Consider the following 22,804-nt stretch of genomic DNA (forward strand, 5'->3'; position numbering starts at 1 on the left):
GTTAATTTTCTCCATTTTATTGATGAGAAAACTGAAGCACAGAGAAATTAAACCACTGCTCCAAAGTCATCCAGCTAGTGAGTGGCAGGGCTGGGATTTGAATCCTAAACTGGTGGTGCTCTTCACCACCCTGCTATTCAAATTAACCTCTTGTTGGCAATTTACTTTCATTTTTTTTCCTTTGACAACTTTGCAATGAATATTTTTATCTAATTATATCCTTAGGATAATTTTATACTTAATTTTTGTTTAACACACTATTAAATAACACTATATGCCTGACACTATTCCAGATATTTTATAGAAATTAACTCACTTAATTCTCTTACAAACCCTAGGATTCAGCATTTATTATATTTCTTTTTCTTTCTTTCTTTCTTTTTTTTTTTTTTTTGATTTTTAGGGCCACACCCATGGCATATGGAGGTTTCCAGGCTAGGGGTCTAATGGGAGCTACTACTGCTGGCCTACACCACAGCCACAGCAACACCAAATCCTTAACCCACTGAGCCAAGCAAGGGATCAAACCTGCAACCTCATGGTTTCTAGTCAGATGTGTTTCCTCTGCGCCACAATGAGAACTCCCTCAGCATTTATTGTAGATATTAATATCATCATATTATAGATGAGGCAGAGAGAGATGACCTAAAGTGCCAGGGCTGGAATTCCCACCCAGGCATTATGGCTCCAGGTCCTGTTCCCTGACCATCAAGTTTTGTATCTTCTTCCTTTTTCTCTCAGGAAAGCAAGGAAGTACCACGGGCCAGAAATTTGTTATACAACTGTCAGATTACATACACTAAAAAGAGTATCTCAATGGATGATTCCAATACTAGGAATTTCGTTCTAGCCATATTTTAAAATGTACATCAAAGTAGAATTTAAATCATACCCTACATATAAATTTATTCAGTAATTGTTTTTTTATTAAAAGTAATTTAGAGTACAAAATACAAAAGAAATATTAAATTTGCCAATAACAACTCATGCAGATATCACCATTGATGTGCTGTAGGTTTTTTGAATGGAAGTATAGCCATATACATATTAAAAAGCCTTTTTGCAAAGAAAATTATTTTTGACATTAATAGTTTTAAAACTTTTTTACTGCTTGTGTCACAAGGAATTGCAAAAAGTAGTATATTTAACAGGTCTTTTATTGAAACAGATTACATCAAATTTTCATTTTTTATAGAAAAAAATATCACATTGATGAACTTGAACTTTTTTTTTTTAAGAACTGTACCTGTGGCATATAGAAGTTCTCAGGCCAGGGTCTGAGTTGGAGCTGCAGCTGGCCTATGCCACAGCTGTAGCCATGCGGGATCCAAGCTGCATCTGTGACCTACACTATAGCTCATGGCGATGCCAAATCCTTTAACCCACTGAGTGAGGCTGGAGATCAAACCCACACCCTCCTGTATAATCAGGTTCTTAACCCACTGAGCCACAATGGGAGCTCTGATGAATATCTTTTTATATTATTCTTGGTGTGATTTTCTATTCCCTCAATATACATTCCTGGGAAAGGAATAATTAAGTCAAAGACTATGAATATTTTAGGGCTTTATATACACATTTTTGGCTAATTTGTACAGAGGCAATTTTCTAAGTTATTAAAGACTGTTCATAAGTACCATTTTACTCTCTGAATAATATGCAGTTATATATTTAGACCATACCATACTGAACTATTTCCCTCTTGCCTGATAAATTTTATTTAGAATGGTGTTTTTTGACCATTTAAATTTAAAGATGCTTTTTGATAAACATTAATACCTAACAACTCCTTTAATGTGGTTTTTAAATAGTATTCAAATCATTGACAATTTTAGGAATAAAAGTTTTACTTTGACTTTGAAAAATTATTTCCCTTCAGCCTGAAAAATCTCACTTTAACAACATTTTCTGGAGTTCAGCTCTGATAGCAGAAACTTCTTTGAGTTTTTTTTTTTTTTTTCCATCTGAAAATGTTTTTACTTTTGCCTTCCTTCTGAAGGAGATTTTAGCTGGGTATAGAATTCCCTTTTGACATATTTTTCTTCAAGCTGTTATAGATCTTCTATTATCTTCTGGTCTCCATAGTTTCTGATGAGAAGCCTGTGATGATTTACATTGTTGCTTCTCTGTATTTAACATGTCATCCTTCTCTGGCTGGCTTTAAGATTTTCTGTGTATTTTTGGCTATCAGTCATTTGGCTATACTTTGCTAAGCATGGTTTTCTTTGCCTTTATCCTGCTTGAAGTTTGGTGAGTTTTGTAAATCTATAAATGTGTGATCTTTAGCAAATTGGAAAAATTCTGGATTTTGTATGTTCAAATATTTTTCTGCTCTTCTTTCTTCTTTGTAGGACAGCAATTATATAAAAGCTCCTCCATATGATGTTATTCCAAATTTCTCTGAGGCTGTGTATATTTTCTCAATCCCTTTTCTCTGTTTACCTTAGGTTAGTATGTCTTTTGATCTAGCTTCAGTTTTATGAACTCTTTTCTTCTGTTGTCTCCATTCTTCTATTAAGCTCATACACTGACTTAAATTTTCAACTTTTAAATTTTGAGTTTGAGAATTTCCACTGGAGTATTTTTTCATAGTTTATATTTCTCTTCTTATTCAACATGAGAAAAATTTTAATATCCTTTATTAAACGTTAGAACAGCTGTTTCAAATGCCCAAATTGGCAAAATTTCAGGATTAGTTTCTATTGATTATATCTACTCTTGCAATTGGATTACAGTTTTTTGTTTTTTGAATATTGAATAATTTTGGATTGTATTCCCGATATTGTGATGTTATAATGTAGAAACTGTGGGTTTTGTGATATTTCTCTGAAGAGTATTGATGTTTTTGTTTTATCAAGCAATTAACTTCATTGAAGTCAAAAGGCAAACTCTTGGCTTTTGAGCAGCAGCTCAAATCTCTGTTTAATTCTTTTATCTTTAGCTTAACTCCTTTGAAATCTGCCCAGTTATGGGTCACCCAGACACCTGGGCAGAAATTATGTGTAGAAATTGGAGTTTTCCCACTTGGGCTTTCTCCTTTCTTTCCTCACTTTCTAGTGGCAGTAGTTGACCCAGCCTCTGTCCTCTAATTCTTCAGTTCAGAAATATTGGGATATTTCTTTCAAACTTTTAGCCATTCCATATGGGGCTGACTTCAGCCTCACCCCAGGCTTAAAGCTATAGAAACAGGCAACTTGTTGCCTGTTTTCCAAATTTTATCTGGCCTCCAGAATGTCTTCTTTGTTCATGCTCCAGTATTTTCAGGTCTTTACTTGTGTGTGTGTGTTTTGTCCAGAGTTTACAGCTATTATGTGCAGGACCCCTGGGTTCTATAGGCTTCTCCTTAGCTGGATTAGAAGCTGGACTTCTGAATATTCTAAAGATGTAATAATTTATGTTTCAATAACTGAACATCAAAGGCAGTTACACTGATTATCCACTTAAATAGCACTTCTTGGGTAGCACTTATGGTATTTGTTATTAGACAACTATTTGTATACTTATTTATCTAACATTTCTTTTCCATGAGAGCACATGAAATCTGGTGGTTGCATAATATAAGCTTGGTACATAGTTGCATCTCCTTAAATATTTGTTAAACAAACAAATACAGCCAGGAGATGATAAGGGTCTATACTTCCAGGAGATGCTGAGGGTCTAAACCAGGGCACAGGGTAGAAAGAATAGGGTGCATTTAAGACAGTGCTCATAGAGAGCTTTCAGGGAACTTGCTCATTGGCTAGATGGTAGGGGGAGTTGTGGAAGATAGACAAGTTTGGGTAAAACCCCAAGGCCTCTAGCTGGGTTTACTTGGTGGATGAGAGCTTTGATTGAGACTGGAATTCTGAGCATTGAGAAAAATGATTCTTTGGTCTTGGCATGTTGATGGTCACTCCTAATATTTGATTAACATTTATCCTGCTCTTGGCTCATCCTTCACTGGAGATGAGATTAAAGAAGGAGCAGTAGCCAAATTTCCAGTTCTTTGGTCCTGATCAGGTGCAGTTGGCTCTGCTGAGAGTGAAATGAGTGAGTTTGGAATTCAGGGCATCTATTAAGGAAGGGTGTTTCTCTATGATAAGAAGCTGAGTGTTGAAATGTAATCCTCCAAACCCCTGCCTCCTGAGGATTCCATTAAATTGTTCCTATTAGCGTGATTACTCCCAGAGAACAAAAGAGCAGGAGAAATATTAGAAAGCCTGAAAGTGAAGGGAGCAATATTGGAAGATGTGGCTCAGTCATGATTTAGGAGCCTCACTAAATTCATAAGTGGAACTGTCTGACAGCCTTGAACCTGAAATCTTTCATCTTCCAGGTGGAATACGGGTTAGCTTGTACAGTAAAATGAAAACCAGTGTTGAGCACCGCTGTCAAGTCCATGTTCCCTTAGTAGCAGGGTTTTGGATGAGAGCATAATTACATACAGAAACGGTGCCCTGGGCTTCCTTTCCTGCAAGTAGCCATGATAAAGGCAGCGTCTATTCCCTGATGCTGGGAAACCTGCTCTAGCCAAAGGTTTCTCATTAGCACCTCTGATTTCATCTAGAGTCACACTCGTTTGTCTAATCCTTCAGTGGAGAGCTGCTGTTCTTGCCAGCCAAGGCATTTAGCACCAGGAATGCTGCTCCTAATGGCCTCCCTCTGCAATTAAGAAAAACAGGTTTCCAAGTAGAGGAACTAGTGGAGGACTGTGATTTGCAGTGGGGTTTCTGCTGCTATTTCTGTTTTGAGGCAGGTCTCACCAGGATGTCTGGGTCTCTGCCACCCCTACAGGCCATGCACTGGGGAACTGATTACCTAGCTATTATCAGGGATTTGTATGTTCTTCTTGTCCTGCAGTTAGAGGTAGAGATTAGGAATTGTTGAAGGAAGAAGCAAGCCCAGCCATTGGACAGGACTTGTAGAAATGCAGCCTGGAGTGCATTTGTAGTATTTGCATAACAGAACACCATTGCTAACCAAAAGTCAATGACCCTCACCTGTGGGGTGACTGCAGAGTTTTCAAAGCACATCTCCTCTTTTTTTTTTTTTTTTGTCTTTTTGTCATTTTTAGGGCCTCACCTGCACCACATGGAGGTTCCCAGGCTAGGGGTCTAATCAGAGCTGTAGCCGCCTGCCTAGGCCAGAGCCACAGCAACGCGGGATCCGAGCTGCATCTGTGGCAACCTATACCACAGCTCACAGCAACACTGGATCCTTAACCCACTGAGCGAGGCCAGGGATCGAACCTGCAACCTCATGGTTCTTATTCAGATTTGTTTCCGCTGCACCATGACGGGAACTCCACATCGTTTCTTTTGATGCTTCACATCTCTTCTTTTGATGCTTCACATCTCTTCATTTGATGCTAGCTTCCTTACTGTGTTCCACTGCCCTCAAGCCACATGGCAGTGCAACCACGGCACCAGCTTGGTCCTGCTGAACAGGTGCTGCTGCCTCTCAGAGCTTCTCCTCCGAGCACCGGTATCTCTCTGCTGCTTCCTTGTGCATTGATGTCCCAGTACGGCCCACCTAAGTCCGCAGAGTCCCAAAGTCAGGCTGGAGTAGGGTCCAAGGATTCCCTCTTTAATTCCCCTGCAGAGTGACCTTGTATGTGGCCAGAGCGTCATGATATTCTTTTGGAAAACAGCCCTTACATTTCTTCCCTGCTGCCCCTCACTCCACAGCCCAGGTTCACACATATGGCTGCACAGTGGCATCGTGCAGGCAGTTTATTGTAGATAGTCTTGTCCAGATCGCAGCCCAGAGCTTGGAAATTAGCATCTCATAGGGTGGGTGTTGTGGTTTGTAAGGTTCCCAGTGACTGTCAGGTGATACCAGGGCTGAGAACCACTGCTGTCCAGGAAGCAGGGAAGAATCTGACTGCAGTGTGGGCTGGGCTATCCATGCTGTCCACACCCTTGTCTCCAGTCCCATCCTTGGATGCCTGCCTGGACCCTCTCCTCCTGCACAATAAATGTCTGTCCTTGGATGGTCCTGGTAGTGGGCCCTTCCTGCTGTTTATAGGGAAACCAGACTTTGGATTCCATTTCCCTCTTAAACATTTTTTTCTCTTGTTTTGCCTGCACCTGTGGCATATGGAAGTTCCCAGGCCAGAGAACACAGCTGCAGCAACATTGAATTCTTAACCCACTGTGCCAGGCCAGGAATCGAACCCTCACTGCCATGGAGACAACGCCATATTTTCACCCTACTGTGCCACTGAGAGAACTCCTTAAACATTTTAAAGTGGTCATTTCAAATACTAGTTTTGCTTGGGTCAGATAAATCTGATCTGAAGCTGTTGGCTCAGCATCACATAGATGGGAAAGAGGTGTGGGATAGAAGCCTTAAATTAGCCGCAGGATCCATTTCTAGCTGTGCCATCCTCAACAAGTGACTCAAGTGATCTGACTCTCAGCTCCCCTACCTATAAAATGGGACTAGAATCTACCTCGTGGAGTGGTTGCCATATAGTCAGGTGCCTAATGTGAAAGCATTTTGTGAGAAGAAAGCAACACCTTGGTATGTGACTCTTATCCAGCCATCTTGCATATCTGGGACTTCGACTTCTTGGGGTGGTTAAGAGTGGTTCAAAGAGAATTCTTTACCACTTTTGGAAAAGCTATTCCAGGCACACATTCTGGTGGTGAGAACCTGAGGTCTTATTTTTGCAAATGGGGAGCAGCTCTATCACTAGGCTTTCATTCTATGATCCTCTGTAAGAATGCTACTCCCGATTTTTTTGTTGTGTTAAAATATGCTTAACACACCTTTACCATTCCCATCATTTTAAAGTGTATATTTCAGTATTTAAGTATATTCATAACATTATGTAACATTACCACCACACATCTCCAGAACTTCATCACCCCGAACAGCAACTTTCTACATAGGAGATGACACTACACTTCCCTGTCTCCTAGGTCCCTGGTACTTCTATTTTACTTTCTATTTGTATGAACTTCCCTTTCCTCTGTACTGCACATGGGTGAATCAGGTAATGTTTGTCCTTTTCCATTTGTTTGTATCACTTAGCCAAATATTTTCAAGGTTTATCCATGTTGTAACACGTATCATAATCTTACACCTTATAATGAGATATCAACAGATAAATGGATAAATGTGACATATATACTGTTGATGGATGCTTGGGTTGTTTCCAGTGTTTGTTATGAATAGTGCTACTGTGATCATGGGTGTACAAAGTAGTCATTTAAGTTCTTGCTTTCAATTACTTTGAATTTATGCCTAAGAGTGGAATTGATGGATAGTATGGTAATTTTATATTTAACAATTGATGAAATGTCAAGCTTTTCCACAGTGGCTGCACAATTTTACAATGCCACCAGCTATGAACATCTTACTTCTCCACATTATCCCCCACATTATTGTTTCCTATTTTTTTCTTAATAGTTACCCTAATAAATACAAAGTGATATCTCACAAAGTGGTATCTCTCTCTCTCTCTCTCTCTCTCCCTCTCTCTCTCTCTCTCTCTCTCTCTCTCTCACACACACACACACACACACACACACACACACACACACAGAGCAGAATTATCAGTTTTTCCCAGTACTGAGAATTCTGGCCCTGGAGTATTTTCCTTTTTTTTTTTTTTTTTTTTTTTTTAAAGAACTAGAAGTTCTTAAACCTTAGAGGCATCAGAATCACCTGGAAGGTTTGTTAAGACAGATTGCCCCACCTTCAAAATTTTGGATTCAGTAGGTCTGGGGTGGGGTCCAAGAACTTGCATTTTAATAAGCTGCCAGGTGGTGCTTCTGGTTCAGAGTGCATACTTGGAGAACCACCAGGCAGACTTTTTCTAGTGTCACAGTGTTTCCTCCAGGGCCATGATTCTTATCCTTGACTGTGCATTACAGTTACCCCAGGAGCTTTTAAAAATGGTGATCCAGGGCCTTACCCTACAGCATCTGAGTTGGTCTCTGTGGGTGGGGCCAGGGTATCATTATGTACAAAATGCTCAGGGTCATTCTCATGTGCAACCAGAGGTGAAATCCCGAGTTTCCCTGATTTCTGTTTTTTGCCCTATAAGCCATTCTCCATTTGGCAACAGAACCTCTTTTAAAAATACAAATCAGATTATTTCATGGCCTTTCTCTGCTTCAAACCCCTCGTTTACTTTCCACTGTGCTTAGGAGAAAGTCCTAGCTGTGTACTATGCCTCCAAACTCCTGCCAGATTGTTTCCATCCTGACCCCACATCCTCATGCTGCCATTTCCACAGCTCACCTCCGTGCCAGCACCTGGGATTCCTTTCTTTCCTCTGACAGACCTAGCCCTGCCCTGTCTGAGGGCCTGGCTCTGGTCTTCTGGCTGGGATGCTGCACCCTAATACCCCACACTGCTGTTTCCTTCCATCCCTTGTCCTCAGCTCTGGTGTCCCTTCCACCTAGAGCCCTGCTCTGGTCCTCCTGTTAATGACTAATGGTGATGCTGCTACTAAAACAAATGCTTTCCCATCCCCCAGTTCTTGCACTCATATTTGCCTGATCGAATTTTAGTATCTTTTTTTCTTTTTTTTTAGGGTCCCACCCATGGCATATGAAGGTTCCCAGGCTAGGGGTTGAATTGGAGCTACAGCTTCTGGCCTACACCAGAGCCACAGCAACGCCAAATCCGAGCTCTGTCTGCAACCTACACCACAGCTCATGGCAACTCTGGACACTTAACCCACTGAGCAAGGCCAAAGATCGAACTTGCAACCTCATGGTTCCTAGTTGGACTCGTTTCTGCTGCACCACGAGAGGAACTCCAAATTTTAGTATCTTATTTATTTATGAGATTGCTTGTATATCATCTGTCTCTAGAAATTGTCATGAGGGCAGAGATCTTGTCCATTTTGTTCACTATTGTTCAATGTGCCTGCCAGGTAGAAGGGCCATAGATACACTTACTGAATGCATGAATGAATGAACCCTACAAATTATGGGCTATAGGAACCTACTCTGTTCTTGACTGTTACTGGAAGCACCATCAACTTCAGGCAAATGTGACAAGAGATTCTTCCAGATCATTGAGCTACCATTGGCCACACTGGAGGCCACACACCCATGGTGTCATCTCTTGAACTGGGTTGACTTTTCCTTGACTGCCCAGCACAGCTTAGGGCAGACAGTGGTGGGAGAGACCAGTCCCATATTTGCATCTGGCAGGGAGATTTGACAGGGGTGATTAAGGGGTCCCAGAATCCTTTACAACATGATTCCCTTACAGAGGGGTGGATCCATGGAAGTGTCAGTAATCGATAATTGCCTTTTTTCTATGGATGGTTTATAGGCTCATCGAAATTAATTGTTTCTGAAAGAGTAGTAAAATTAGGCAAGGAGGCCATCCACGGTGATGGCCTGTCAGGGGCGGTGGCACAGACAGGCTATTAGCATCGTGGAGGTCATAGTGGGCTCTCTGTGAAGGGCATCAGCACCCAGAAAGAGTCATCCAGACTGGAGCAAAATCTTCCTGGGAGTTTAAATGGCACACTAAGCTATTTAGCCTCCTGTATAAGAAAAAGGCTGAGAAGATAGAGTCTGCACTGTGGGGAAGGGTCAGATGGAAAATCGGGTAATCAGAGCAAGCAGGTCTTTTTCTAAAGTTGTGGGGTTTTTTTTCCTTAGGCACAAAGAAGTTTTTCACAATCAGTACAGCTCTTTACAGTTGCAGTATTTTCTCCTTGTCATACAAAAGTGAAGCAATGTGCACATTTCTATGTGAAACTGAAGTGAGGTGGAGAAAAAAATTGTGCTTCTCAAATAATTATCTCTGAACTCCAGGCTAATTGGCAGGATAGTTCAAAACAATGCCCCCAGCCCTTACTTTTTTTTTTTTTTAATCATTGAGAGGGTATTAGGAGTAGGTATATACGTATTTACCATTAAACAATTTAATAGTATGGGAAAAGATCTCTAACTAGGGCATCATACCTGTGTTCTTTCCTTGGTATTGTGGTGTAAAGTCTTGTGTACAAATAAATTTAGTTGAAAAAGTAGTCGATTTTAAAGAAAACACTTAAGGGACTATCAGGAGGAAGTAAGGAGATAAAGCAACAATTATTTGGGATTTGGGAACTCCTGGGAATAAGGACTAGGGTACCCAGACCTAAGCAAATGATTAAGCAACTTTTTCCTTTTTTTCTTTTGTTTTTGTCTTTTTTCTGTTGTATTTTTAGGGTCGCACCTGCGGCACATGGAGGTTCCCAAGCTAGGGGTCCATTTGGAGCTGTAGCTGCCAGCCTACGCCACAGCCACAGCAATGCTGGGTCTGAGCCCCATCTGCTATACCACAGCTAATGGCAATGCCGGATCCTTAACCTGCTGAGCGAGTCCAGGGATCCAAACAGCGTCCTCATGGATACTAGTCAGGTTTGTTAACCACTGAGCCATGACAGGAACTCCAACAATTTTTTCTTTATTTAATGGATGGCAATTGTGAGAAAAATTGGCTTTGCTCAACATCTTTGGCATAAATCCTTGAGGAAAAGAGCAAGGTTAACCAGCACCTTTGACCACCTGTTTATTTGTTGCATGAGCTGGAGGTTTCCCACCATGGGCCCAGAGCAGGAGAGATGAGTGAGGATATTAGATTTGGGTGGATTAGCCAAATCAACGTTGGTTTTTTTGTGAGTGCAAGGTGGACACTGCCACCAGATGATGCTAACTTCCTCAAAAAACCCTGTGCTGGCTTAGGACACAAGAACTCATCAATCTTTTCTAGCAATCCTTGACCCCAATAGCAGCAAGACAAAGTTGGGCAAGGTTTAGCAAAGTTGGGTCTCTTCCTAACTCAGTTACTAGAGAGGGAACAGTTTGTACCACTGACCACACTAAAATACCTGTGATTGCCTGTGTTGTGGGAAGACCCAGAGTAACAAATTTAGCATGGTAATATATTCAGATGATTAAAATGTGGGTCTTCCATTGTCAACCACTGCTAGTAGTGCCCGACAATGGCTCTTAGCCCATTTCTCTTGATGGTTTTACTCTAATGGAAAAGAGACTTGGGCAGGAGAATTTCTAAACATATAGGCACTTGGTTATTGTTGATCTGCACTGTCCAGCATGGTAACCATTAGCCACTGGGACCACTTAAATCTCACTTAATTAAAGTGAAATTAAATTTTAAATTCACCCAAAGCAACAGAAATAAAAGCAAAAATAAACCAATGGGAGCCAATCAAACTGACAAGCTTTTGCACAGCAAAAGAAACCAAAAAGAAAACAAAAAGACAACTTACAGAATGGGAGAAAATAGTTTCAAATGATGCAACTGAAAAGGGCTTTATCTCTAAAATATACAAACAACTTATACAACTCAACTGCAGAAAACCAACAACCCAATTGAAAAATGGGCAAAAGACCTGAATAGACATTTCTCCAAGGAAGATATACAGATGGCCAAAAAGCACTTGAAACAATGCTCAACATCCCTGATTATTAGAGAAATGCAAATTAAAACTACCATGGGGGAAAAATTGTGTTGGGAAAATAATAAAAAAATAATTGTCCACAAATGTAGTGTCAGAGTAATACACAACAAGAAGTCAGAGAAAATGCAGGTGTTAGATAGGTGCACTCAGGTGTGAGTTACAGTGCTGTTGGCCCTGAGTTTTATGTTTATGAATCAATAGTATATATTAAATTTTTTAAAACAGAAAAAAAAGCTACCATGAGATACCACCTCACACCAGTCAGAATGGCCATCATTAATAAGTCCACAAATAACAAATACTGGAGGGGTGTAGAGAAAAGGGAACCCTCCTGCACTGTTGGTGGGAATGTAAGCTGGTACAACCACTGTGGAAAACAGTGTGGAGGTACCTTAGCAAACTATACATTGAACTACCGTATGACCCAGCAATCCCAAACTCTTGGGCATATATCTGGACAAAACTTTCCTTGAAAAAACACATGCACCCGCATGTTCATTGCAGCTCTCACTATTCACAATAGCCAAGACATGGAAACAACCCAAATGTCCATTGACAGATGATTGGATTAGGAAGATGTGGTATATATATACACAATGGAATACTACTCAGCCATAAAAAAGAACAAAATAATGCTATTTGCAGCAACATGGATGGAACTAGAGACTCTCATACTGAGTGAAGTAAGTCAGTAAGTCAAATATCTGGAACATAATATAAGGCACAAATGAACTTTTCCACAGAAAATAAAATCATGGAGTTGGAGAATAGACTTGCGGTTGCCAAGGGAGAGGTTGAGGGAGTGGGATGACTTGGGAGGTTGGGGTTAACAGATGCAGACTATTGCTTTTGGCATGGATTAGCAATGAGATCCTGCTGTGTAGCACTGGGAACTATGTCTGGTCACTTATGATGGAGCATGATACTGTGAAAAAAATAATGTGTACATGAATGTGTAACTGGGTCATCATGCTGTACAGTAGAAAAAAATAATGTATTGGGGAAATTAAAAATTTTTAAATTCACTTTAAATGTAAGAGTCAAAGTTTAGCTTAAAATTCTTTGCACTAGCCACATTCCATATCATGTTAGATATCATATTGGATAACACAAACACAGAATATTCACTCAGGACAGAAATTTCTTTGGACAGGTAGCTCTCTGTGAAGGAATCAGACTGAATCAGCCTGTTTTCACAAAGGATCATCCCATCCTAGGGGATTTGGGTGGGTTGGGGTGGGGTGGGGAGGCAGCAATCAGTGATTAGTGAAGTTTTTCAGTTTCCCAATTCCTAGCCATTTCTCAGTGTATTTGCATCACCCCAGGATGTGCCTCTTGTCAACATACCTACTCCATCTGAGGTTGATTGGCTTCTCCACATGAGTGTGTCATCTCTTCTGGGTTTTCTAATTCCAAGAAATTCTTGTCATTTCTGGAGAGAGTTAATAGCCAGTGAATCAAAAAGGACAAGTCACAATTAAATCCACTCCTCAGACTTTCACTCTGTGATTGTCTTCTCCTTAAGGTGGTGAAATAGTCTGTAAACAATGCTTAATCTTTTTGGTAGAGAGTAGGTTTAAAAGAATAAGAAAAGAGGGGATCTCTAGGTGGGAGGAAATGTATTCTGGGATTTCTTTAGGTGGAGTCAGTATATTGGCTTTTCTCAAATCCGGAACAGGGCGTTGAAAACTCTGGACATTTTTGTTGAATGGGTCTTGCCCCTTACAGTACAGATTCCCCACCGCCCTTTGAGTGATGGCGGAAGAGACATTGATTGAGCCTCTGCTAAGAAAACAAGTATCGCCACTCTACTCGAGAAAATACAATGTGTCATACACTTAGCAAAAATCAATAAGGCAGGAAAATTTACTGGCTGCTATTCAAATCTCAGCTCCTCTAATTGTAGGGGCTGGCAAAATCCCTGGTTTTTGAAGTTTAGAGGTTTCTTAGTAAGTCCCAATCACTCCCTCTTTGGGCAATCAGAAAATAGTCTCAATTGAGCTGTTTTCTATGATAATGACATGGGAAACAAGGGGAGGAAGCCAAGGACACAGACTCCCAGACTGAAGGTACCTGTGCTCATGGCTGCTCCCCAGGCTGAAGGCTCACTGTGTAGAAGAGAATGACAAATTAGGGCTTTTGGGGGGTTTCTTCAAGCCTCCCCTGTCTTATTTGACCCACATGAGCTATCTGCCTGCACTGGTTGGGGTCTGAGTTTATGACCCAGCTCTAGGGAAACTGAGACATTGCTTATAATTAAATGGATTTGAAGGCAAAGAGGGAAGAAAAGGGGTGCCCTTCAGGAACCCTGGAATTATCTATTGTGATCAAAATGGAGGCACACGTCACTTACCAGGCTCCATCTCTTCCATTAAAAAAAGCAATTTAACAATGGGAGGAAAAATTATGTTACATGTATGTGTAACTTGGTCCCCATGCTGTACAGTGGAAAAAAATTAAAAAAAAAAAGAAAAGCCAACCAAATCCCCTAGCAGACTCCAGCTGTGATACTCATTCCCCTCAGAACCTGGCAACCACCATTCCACTTTCTGTCCCTATGAATTTGAATACTCTAGATGCCTTATATAAGTGAAATCATGCAATTTTTTATTTTTGTGACTGGCTTATTTTACTGAGCATTAATGTCCTCAAGATTCATCCATGTTGTATCATGTGTTGAAATTTCTTTCCTTTTTTAGGATATAAATTCTATTGTGTGTATATAACCAATTTTCTTTATCCATTCATCCATCATTGGACACTTGGTTTACATTCACCTCTTTGCTATTGTGAACAATGCTATAGTGAACATAGCTGTACAAATATCTCTTCAAGACCCTGATTTCAACTTTGGGTATATACCAGAAATGGAATTGCTGGACCACATTTTTTGAGAAAGTGACATACTATTTTTCATTGTGGTAATACAATTTTACATCTTGTATGATTATGATTTTAAGTATTAAAATTATGCATATAATAAAAAAAAAGCAGTTTAGAAGCAGAATAAGAGACTTGTTGAATGCAGGGCAGGGGTGGACTGGAGGAGACAGATTCGGAAGGACAGATGAGAACTTGTAACTGAGTGTTGAACTGTGGGCAGTCACATGGTGAATTACAGCCCCAGCCCTTGAATGATGGCTGGAAGTCATCTAATCTCTAGATTTCACTAAGTTGTCATTCACTTGTTCTATTAGCTGCAACTGTATCGGCTGCCTCCTTCTCAGAGGGGGAAATGGCTCTCCATGCTGTGTTACCGCCTCCGTGGTATTGATTTTGTGTGACTGGGCAGTGATTCATGAGACCCTCCCCCACCTTTTCTGCCCACAGCTCCAGATTTTCAAGAGTCATGTGTGTGAATTACCCTGGTCTAGTGACAACCCAGCAGGCAATCTTGCGATTGCAAATGATTACTTGGGATTTGTCAGAGAGAGAAGGAATAGAGAAGTACCACCAAATATAAGGTAAAATCATTAAGGCTGGGAATAAGGTGACATTTGGATCTATCAGGGGCTGAAGGAAACAGTTCTACCTGGAATTCTTGCCCTTTAACTCAGTAGCATCCCTGGAGAAGAAGATCGGGGAAGGGAAATACTTGGACTGTAGTTATCTCTATGTTCTATTAACAGTGTCCAAGCCAATCTCCCCCCCCCCCTTTTGTTTTTGCTGAAAAACTTTCCTAAAGCTCAGCTGCAGAGAAAAGAATTAAATGTTTATGAAGACCGTAGTCAAGGGCTTTCAGTGAGACAGAGCTAATTTTGTTCATCAGTGGTATTTGGTACTTAGATGCTTTTCTGCCTCTTAATTCTCAGCTGGGACTTGGGATCCAAAGGAGGCATTCATCCAGACATGACCAGACATGGAGCCTCAATTCCACTCCCCACTATGCCTCACCCCTAAACTTGGCTGATGTGAATGGTGACATTCTTGCTAATCTTAAAATCTTAAGTTTTTTTTTTTCATGAGTGATGTCTTGACCTTGATCTTTGACCTAAAAATCCACTGGTTTCATTCTGGGTATTTTATTTCCTATAATTCTCTTCTGTTTTATTCCATTCTATCTCCTTGATTTTAGATGACCTATTTAGCAAGCAGCTCTCATTTGAGATGCAAAATAATAATAAAAATACATAATAATAACAATAATCATTATCGTTATACTTTTAAGAATATATTCCATAGTATTTATATTAGCATATGCTAATTGTTGAAATTTTTATTACTGTTGATACAATAATAATTCTTTGTCACTGCTAGCATTTATTGAGCTCTTCCTATGAACCAGATAATGTGTTAAGTGCTTTTCATGTATGAAATGATTTGATTCTTGCAAAATCTTGTCAGTGAGTTTTATTATTTTACCCAGTTCATAGATGAGGAAACTGAACCTTAAAGAGTTTAAGAGAACTTCCCTAGGACACACAGCAAGATGACAGGAGAGCTTGGCATTCTGTCTGCGTTGTCATCATCCGTCACCCCTGTGAACACTGCTGTGTGATATGGCATGGCAGGACAGGTGCCTCCAGGCCCAGGTGCCTGGCCTTCCTTCAAGTGTTCTGTTCTGGGGATGATGTAGAAGCCAATTTCAGCCTCCAGAATGATGTCATTTTCCAGTTAACTGATGATGGCCCCAAGCCCCATTAGCTGGCCAGCATGGTGGGTTTCAGGTTGGCTATTTAATGGATTGCGGGGTCAGTTCACTTCTGGGTCACACCCTCCTCGCTGACCCCTGTGACGCACTGATAGATGGGCATGGGGCTCCCCCCAGCAGTGGATGCATTCTGCAGGGTACGGCTGCAGGGGCAGCGCAACGAATTGGATCTGCAGATTAGCAGGCTCTCTCCTCTCACTGCTGGCTGCCTCCTCTAAGTAATGTGTGAGGAACTGAGCGGGAAGCCGTGCAAAGATGAATGATGGCTGTCGCCAGGGCTGGAAGTGAACGAAATCGACCCGGTCCTGTCTTTGTTCTCATTGACAAGAATAACAACGAATCCCAGCTGTTGAAGGTGGAACCTTCTACCCCATCCCATGGAATCAGAATGGCCTGAGTCTGCCTTATTCATTCTGTTCTGAGGGACCCAAATCAGCATGCAGTGCTAGTCTGGGCAGCCATGTGCTGCGAGCACCAGGAAGCAAGCATCTGTAATTTATCCTATAAAAGATACCTAGGAATTTACAATAGCATTGTCCTTCCAGCCCATCCTGAGAGCCCCTGGCAGGTCCAAAGGCCCACCCAGTGGACCTTCCTGCTAGAGAATATTCCAGTGAGGTCACCTGTCCCAGTGGAAGAGGGTTGCCTGGGATAGTCACAATTTACACCTGTCATTCTATAATAATTAGTAATAGCTTCCCCTTTCACTCTGAAAATTTCCTGTTGGAATATAAATTAGATGGTCATTTTATGACCTCATAGAGAATGTAGGCTTTGAAGTTCACAGACGAAATGTCATTCTTGGGTTTTCCTATTCCTAGCTCTGTGGCCTTGGATGCTTAGCTTCCGAAGCTTTGACTGCCTCATCTCAAAACTGGGTGGAGTAAGGACCACTGTTTCAGAAGGTGGTTCTGAGGCTTAAATGAGAAGCTCTTTGTAGGAGGGGCCTGCGTGATAAGCACTCAGTGCACACTGAGTACTCATGCAGTGTGTTTGTGACTCTTGTACGTTCTGTGGGGCTAGCAATGAAAAGCAGCTTGTGTTCTATATTGTAATTGAATTTTTGATTTGGATTTTTTTTTTTTTTTGCTTTTTAGGGCTGCGCTCAGGGCATATGGAGGTTCCCAGGCTAGGAGTCCAATCAGACCCACAGTTACCAGCCTACACCACAGCCATAGCAATGCCAGATCCAAGCCATGTCTGCAGCCTACACCACAGCTCATGGCAACAGCGGATCCTTAACCCACTGAGCGAGGGCAGGGGTAGAACCCGCAACTTCATGGCTCCTCATCAGATTGCTTTCCGCTGCTCCACTACAGGAACTCCTGGAGTCTTTTTTTCAAAGTGGATAATATTTATCTAATCTATGAGTCTCTGCTCACATTTTGACTGGTGAATAGGTGTGCTTCAGTATTCTCTTCTTTTTTTTTTTGGCTTTCTGGGGCTGCACCTGAGGCATATGGACATTCCCAGGCTAGGGGTTGAATCGGAGCTACAGCTGCCAGCCTACACCACAGCCACAGCAATTCTAGATCAGAGTTGCATCTGTGAACTACACCATAGCTCATGGCAATACCAGATCCTTAACCCACTGAGTGAGGCCAGGGAGAGAACCCTCATCCTCAAGATACTAGTTGGGTTTGTAACCCACTGAATCACAACAGGAACTCCTCAGTATTCTCTTCTTTAAGATGAAGAGATTATTACGGTTTAAGACTCTGGAAGCTGAAGCCAGGTGCCTGCTCTCAAATCCTGGCTCCAGCACCCCATTGCCAGTTCACTTTGGGGAATGTTGTTCACCTCTTTGTTTCTATCTCCCATCCCTGAAATGGGTATAGAATCTACCCTATAGGACATTGTGAACTGTCCCCAACAAATAGCACTTGATGAATGTTAAATATAGTATTATTTTTCAGGGATGTATGAAGAAATTTTCTTAAAATTTCATGATTCCATCATCTGGAAATACCCATTAAAATTTTAGTGTATTTCCTTTTATTTATTTATTTATTTATTTATTTATTTTTGTCTTTTTGCCTTTTCTATGGCTGCACCCAAGGTACATGGAGGTTCCTGGACTAGGGGTCTAATTGGAGCTGTAGCCAGATCTGTAGCCGCCTGCCTACGCCAGAGCCACAGCAACGTGGGATCCGAGCCACGTCTGTGACCTACACCACAGCTCATGGCAACGCCGGATCCTTAACCCACTGAGCAAGGCCAGGGGTTGAACCCACACCTTCATGGTTCCTAGTCGGATTCGTTAACCACTGAGCCACGATGGGAACTCCCATTTCATTTATATTTTCGTATGTAATTTTAAAGAGTATAGAATGACACATAGACATTTTGCTCTGTTTTTCTCTTATGTCACACTTATTTCCCCCATTTCAATGGTGTTAATTTTTAAAATCAGCATTATATTCCATCATAGGATGAAAACTATTTTTATTTTTCTATTATTTATTTACATGATTTCTAACCTTATTCTCTGGCAAGTAATTGTTCAGCCAGTATTTTGAATGAAAAATGTAGAAATTTCAAGACTACTTCTTTGGTTACTTCCTTAGGATAGAATCTTGCCTGCAGAAACACTGGGCTAAAGAACGTTGATTGTTTTTAAGGTCCTTGATAAGATTGTCCACTTGAGCTCTAGAAATGTTGTACTGAATTTATGCTCTCAGCCTCAGTGTGGAACAGGGCCATTTTATCACACCAGCTTTGAGTGGTTTTTTTTTGTTTGTTTGTTTTTTCTCCTAACTCACTGGCTTTTGGAAACAACCTACTCTGTTATCTCTAGGCTAGTGCTTTTTTTTTTTTTTTTTTTTTTTTTGGTCTTTTTGCTATTTCTTGGGCCGCTCCCACGGCATATGGAGGTTCCCAGGCCAGGGGTCCAATCGGAGCTGTAGCCACCGGCCTACACCAGAGCCACAGCAACGTGGGATCCGAGCCGCGTCTGCAACCTACACCACAGCTCACGGCAATGCCAGATCCCCCACCCACTGAGCAAGGGCAGGGACCGAACCTGCAACCTCATGGTTCCTAGTCGGATTCGTTAACCACTGTGCCACGACAGGAACTCCTCTAGGCCAGTGCTTTTTAACAGAACTTCCGGGGATGATGGAAATGTCCTATATCAGCATTGTTCAATGTGGTAGCTGCTAATATCATGGGGCTATTGAACCCTTGAAGTGTGGCTAGTGAAACCAAGGAAGTGAATTTTTAATTTAGTTTGGATAAATTTGAATTTAAATATCCACTTGTGGCGGGTGCCCAGTGCTGGTGGGGGGAGCTCTGAACTCACATGAATGCATCAAGGCAGCACCGTACAGCATCACCCAGGAGCTTGTTTAGTGTTCTCTTCAGGTCCTCATAGGGGTGCAGAGGGATGTGATGGGACTACTGCCAGTTGGTGATATTGGGGGGACCATCTTATTTTCCTCCAGTGTCCCTCAGCAACCTTCCCTCCAGGATCTGAGGATATTCCTTCTGTTAAAGGAGATTTAGGTTGTGTGCCAAATCCTTGTCCATTTTCTTTTCCGTTTTGTCCAAGGTTGCTGCCTCTCCTACCCTACTATTTTTAGACCTATTTCCCATGGGATGTAGAAGCCCTGGAATAGTTTCTTTCTGCTCCTTATGTCACTAGCTCATATTGGTTTGAAAAGTAATAATCTGGTTCTTTGCTTCCTACAGCTACTTCTGCAGATGATGCCTCTTATAGCTCAGCATCCAGGGTTTCCTTTTCTCACTCTTCAAATGCTTGGCTTGTAACACCTCCTGTTAATGTTTGTCCGGTCATGGGACTGTGACCCCGTGCAGTTTACTGCAGGCCTGAGCTCAGGACCTCTGAGATGGAGAACTGCCCTGATCTCCTTCAAAGTATGTGATTCCATCCGCTCAGCTAGCCCTGGTGGCCAAACCGTCCAAGGCAACAGCTCCCAAATAGCTCTTGGCGGATGTAGAGATGCCTGCTTCCACCCACATCACGAGAGAAATTCACAAGCTACTGTATCTTCTCACTGTTTAATTCTTGGCAAGACCAAGCTCCTGATAATCTCATTTGTAAACAGATGTAAATAGATGAACTTAGAAATAAGGCAGCAGAAAGTGATTTAAAAAAAAAAAAAAAAAAGCCTTGAAATCTGCTTTTGGGTAGCACTTGCCCACCCTTCTGTTCAGATAAGAGTTCACTGCCATGGTCCCCTGGGGTCTGTCTTCGCCTTTAGTATTTAATCATAACTTTTAATTCCACTGATTAAAGAAAAGACCCAGAATTTACACAGGTAAACTATTATGTATGACTTTCCTCAAAGGCAAATTCTTTCCCAGATAGCTGGGACACAGAGACAGCCCACTAGGACTGCAACTATGTGTTTGCTGAGTGTCAGCTGTGTGCTCCATGTTGCACATGGGTTATTGTGTTTCATCCTTACAACATCCTCCTAGAGGCAGTGACATTTTTGTTTCCATTTGAAGATGAAGCAGTTTTAAGGGTAGGTGGCTTGCCTCATGTTACCCACTTAGTAGGTGATTAAGCTGAGATTGCCATCCAAGATGGTCTACATTCCTATCCTCTGTACTTAGCATATTTACAGGGGTGAACATACATGCCAGGCACTGTGCCGGGCATTTTAGGAGGATTCTTCTTTTATTATTATTTTTAAAAATTTCACAGCAATCTTATAGGTTATGGGTACTACTTCTTCCCCCAATTTACAGATGAGCAAACTGAGGCTTACAGCTTCTAGGGAAGGGGACCCAGGTCACATAGGAAGGAAAGTGGTGAAATCAAGATGGACTATAGGCTGGCTCTCTCCAGAGCCCAAGTTCTTGTATTTTCACCCTACCAGTTTGAAGATTTATATAGGGAGGTGCCCACAGAGAGATTTCCAACTGATAAGTAACATAGTTACAAGCTTTTCAGCTAGACTAGCTCTGCTGTGATTGGTGGGAGAGATTTAATGGTAACATCAGTGCTTCTCAAACTAGTAAACATGGTGAAGGACTAGGTTTTAAACAACTTTCCAATCTGCCATGGCCCCACCGTGCATGGACAAGATGGCAGTTGGGCCACATACAACTTGCTGGGGAGTTGGAAAGACCTGGAATTCAGAAAGACTGGACTATGGACCTATGCTTAGATGCCAACATTGTCATCTTGTCATAAAGGTTTCTCAATATTTAGTCTCATTTTTGTACTTATATCACTGCAGATAGATAACGAAGAGTTCATGGACCATGGGACCACACTTTGAGAATCATTACCAAAAATGAGATTTCAGGAAACAGTCGTTTCTAGTCTATTCCTGTTTTTCTCTCTGGCCCTAGGGAAAGTCACTTAAACTCTCTGACTTCAGTTTCTTCATCTGTCAATGAACAGGTTTGCCAGTTCTGGGCACTATGATTCTATGTGGATTTCAATGGTCTTCTGCATTAGAGAGGCCACCGATGAGAAGTTTAAGAACTACGTATTTTTAAAATATATTGAAAATGGTCTGTTTCTTAACAGCACCTGCTACAGGCAATTGGGAGCTTTGCCTAATAAAGGGCTTTTATAATTTATAGCCTGTTACATCCCTTTGTTTGAAAAATGAATTTCAAGGGCATGGAGGTAGGTTGAATTTGCTGGAAATCAAAGCATGCCCAACGTGCCCGCCTGAGCTCTGTATGGTAAATCTTTGAGTTTGATTACAGTGACAGTTAAAATAACAGGAAATAAAATGAGCTTTGTAAAGTACAATTCCCTTGTTGGTTGTTAAATGTGGTTTCTTTCAACATTAGTCAGGAAGCTGGAGCCGGCTTCCTGGGTTTCTATATCAATAGTATTTGAGAAATTGATTCAAGGGTCCCTGTTTATAGTGTAGCTTTAGTGACATTTCTTTACTCTGTGTTTTTTTGAAACCTTACCATCATCTGAAGTGTGGTCCATGAGCCAGCAGCCTTGGCATCTCCTAGGAACTTGTTAGAAAGGCTGAATCTCATGTCTCACCCCAGACTGAGTCGGAATCTGCTTTCTAACAAGATCCCTAAGTGAACCATATGCATTAAAGTGTGAGAAGGGCTGCTCAAGGTCCCTGGAATTGCTCTTGAAAAGGTGAAAGTGGAAAATGTGGTTGTTCAGTAAGTAGTACCCTTGGTGGCCTGTTGGATGGCAGGCCCTATACTGGGCACTGGACTGGCATTTCCAGGGGAGAGATGTGGTCTCCTCCTCTTAGACAGACAGCCACATGGCCATTTACATCACACTGAACTTGGAGCTCTGACAGGGCCCACGAATGGGTCTAGACCCATCCAGAGGAGGGGCAGACATCCAGCCTGGGAGAGCCAGGGAAGTCTTCCTGGGGGTGTGGCTTTTAAGCCAAGACACAAAAGCATAATTAAAAATGAAGGTGAAATGTTGTTGTTTCTAGTAGGGGGAGAGGGGGCGAGCTTTGCTTGCTGTCTTGGAAGGTTCCTGGTTCTCCTAGACCAATGGCAGGAAAATTGTGGCCCATGAGGTCTAATCCAACCTACCATTTATTTTTGGAAATAATATTTCATTGGAATATAGCATGCTCATTTCTCTACAAATTGTCTATGGCTGCATTCCTGATACAATGGCAGAGTTACATAGCTGCAACAAAGACTTGATAGCCTGCAAGGTGAAAATATATTTACTGTCTACCTCCTGACATAACGGTTGCAGACTTCTCTTCCAGAGTGTGGTTCTCAATGTGTGGATTTCAGCTCGGTAG

General features: G+C 41.6%; 1 long non-coding RNA gene across 3 annotated transcripts in view; it reads left to right on the plus strand.

Moving 5' to 3' along the window:
- The window catches only part of LOC146397390 (uncharacterized), a 270,646-nt gene that overhangs the window by 135,208 nt on the left and 112,634 nt on the right, over nt 1-22,804 (plus strand). For all 3 annotated transcript variants that reach the window (XR_014823547.1, XR_014823546.1, XR_014823545.1), the window contains exon 2: nt 14,753-14,886. This is a non-coding gene — a long non-coding RNA (uncharacterized LOC146397390). The remainder of the gene's footprint in view (nt 1-14,752; nt 14,887-22,804) is intronic.

This window comes from Sus scrofa, chromosome 13, assembly GCF_054392235.1.
Source record: "Sus scrofa isolate SSC_HxYL_T2T_F1_AM1 chromosome 13, Sscrofa_HxYL_maternal_Yorkshire_Landrace_v2.0, whole genome shotgun sequence".
Classification (NCBI taxonomy): domain Eukaryota; kingdom Metazoa; phylum Chordata; class Mammalia; order Artiodactyla; family Suidae; genus Sus; species Sus scrofa.